Source organism: Silene latifolia, chromosome X (genome assembly GCF_048544455.1).
Source record: "Silene latifolia isolate original U9 population chromosome X, ASM4854445v1, whole genome shotgun sequence".
In the NCBI taxonomy this organism is placed as follows: Eukaryota; Viridiplantae; Streptophyta; class Magnoliopsida; order Caryophyllales; family Caryophyllaceae; genus Silene; species Silene latifolia.
In genome coordinates, this window is record NC_133537.1 from 55,791,388 (window position 1) to 55,794,161 (window position 2,774).

Consider the following 2,774-nt stretch of genomic DNA (forward strand, 5'->3'; position numbering starts at 1 on the left):
TGGCGATAGGCAACGAACGCAGGAAGGAACAAGTAATCACGAGGACAAGATAAGAAATCTAGACTTTGACTTGTGAATTCGTGAAATGTCGTGAGCGACTTCTCATGTTTGAGTTCACGGTGCTTGACTTTGATATTAGACTCGAGTGTTGACTTTGACGGAGTGACATTTAGACAAATGACCTTATTGACGAGATTGATGAGACGTGTTGATTCTAGACTCGGGTATAAGTGTTGATACCCGAGGTGTGCTTATAGGTGTTAAGAAGACGGCTGCATTTTAAGACGTTAGACTCAAATGTGAGGCCCATTGAGACTTGTGTGTTGTGCCTCGGAACGTGTCATTAGGAAGGTTTTGAAAATGCGGTTTTGAAAGAAAATGGATTTGAAAGGTGAGCCCCATTAAGTCTTTTGTGTACGACTCGGGCACGTGTGACTCGAGGTGTCGAAAATGTTTAGATCCTAACTGAATTGGGGTAGGGGGTCCAAAATGACGGCGTGATGCCTTAGGTCTTGACTCGAATTTGAAAGACCCAAAATGTAAGGGAACACGGGTTTATAACTCGACAGAGTTCTGACCAGGACATAGTCGGTTTGAATTTGACTCTAACTTAGCCCAATTGAATTTACACATTTGTATTTACATGGTTTGAAAATATTTTGATTTTATTTAAAACGTTTTTTTTTCGAATTTTTTTTTTACGTTTTTTTTGGAGGATTTATGAAGTATTGTTTTTATGGAGAATTGAATGGAGTTTCACAAAAGGTTTATTTTTTGTGTTGTATAATTGAAAATGGATTTTACATCTATAGAAAATTGAACATTATTTAAAAATGAATTTTTTGAAAAGGATTTGTTTTTTTTTTGAAAACGTTTTTTCGAAAGTTAAGATTTTTAGAAAATTGAATTTTGAAAATTGAAATCCTGGCTATAGAAAATTTGGCATCGTTTGGTTTACAAAAGTGACATTTGAAAGGTTTGAAAAGGAATTTTGTGTACACAAAAAAATTGACATTATTTTGTTTATAAATAAGGAATTTAGACACATGATTGATTTGGAAAACACACACAAATGTACACACGGAAACAAGCATTATAACAGTATGTTAAGCGCATTTAAAAGGTTTTGGCTTAAAAGGGTGGGTTGCCACACCAAGTTATCATACCCTGGTCTGTGGAGAAGTCTGAGCCAAACATGAGTCGGGTCGGTTCCTAGTCCATTTGCTCGAGTAATGAAAGCTCTTAATACAAACAGGAGTAAGCATCGTGGTATGGTTGACGTTAATCGCTATCCATCTTTGGGCGTAAATAGGAACTTGCACCGTCCAGACGGGACGATTGGTCGAATTGGTTGGGTTAAGCCTAGGAAGGCTGGCTAAAACGACCTAAGAAGATCGAGTAATGAAAACTAACAACTGTCTCATATAAAATATTCCCTAACCATGTTCAAGTTTCACCCTAGGTAACACCAGACTTAGTCTAACGGTATCATCCCTAGTGAAGTCACCAAACTGTGGACACAGCCACCCGCGCCGCACGCACCCGCGCGTCGGTTTTGAGGCGGTAACACTTCTCCCACGGAATTCCGGTGCGAGTGCCAAAGGCACGTCATGGGTCGTTAACGATTTGAAAGGCATTGAAACCGGTGAAAGGTTTGACAAGCCTGCATTTGTGGAGTCGCCACCAATTTTTATGGAAAATTAGAACCATTCGAATACTTTATGTCAAGACACAAAATAGTGACATGAACACTAAGAAATTCATTACCCTTAGCATTCTATGTCTAAAATGACTCTCGTGATGCCAATGACCATGGATGTTCACAGAGATCTTGAGTAAGGGGTGAGGGTACGTATTAGGAAGCTCGTTTATTTGAATACCTAATTCCGCCCGCCTCGATAGCAGTCTCTACTAATGATCAGAGAAGTTATTTATACTTGATTTGTTGTCAGTTATATGCATGCAATGCAACAAACATTGATTAATCCTATCATGTAAAATTACACTAAGTCGGTGAACATACAATTTTAGCACTTAATTGGGTCGAAGTTGGAATATTTAGAATTAATTACATGTGAATATATAAGGAAGTAAATCATACAAGATAAATATGAAAAATTAAAAATTATAATGAATTTACAAGTGACAAACGATCTATGTCATAAACATGCCAAAAGATTTTAGGAAAAAAATAAAAAATATTAAAAGAAAATAAAAGAAATAAGGAAATTAAAAGAAAATAGGAAACTGAAAGAAATAAGGAAATTAAAATAAAATAGAAAATTGAAAGAAATAAGGAAATTAAAAGAAAATAGGAAATAAAATAAATAAGGAAAATAAAAATAAAGAAATAAAAATAAAATAGAAAATATGGAAAATATGAATTATATGGAAAATATGTCGAATTATGGTGATAATAAGAATAATAATTTATTAAAATCCTAATTAGAAAGGCCTCCGTTAAAGCGAGACGAGTTTAGAGGCAGAAGCCATCTCAGAACAGGCGCAACATAAACCGCGTCCTCTGAAAGAGGCGCATCGGTTTATGCGACTGTTCTCGAGTTTGATTCTGACTCTGAAAGTCAGACTCGTTGTTCGTTATTGTTCATCGGTTAATTTACATTGTGTAGATATCCAGTTTCTGTTGATTCCCCAACAAACATCCGATGATTATCGGACTACAACATGCTTATGAATCGATACGTTTAATCGACAGTTTTGTATAACTACACGTCGGAAACCTCAAAACGATTTCGTAAACAAAACAATTTCAA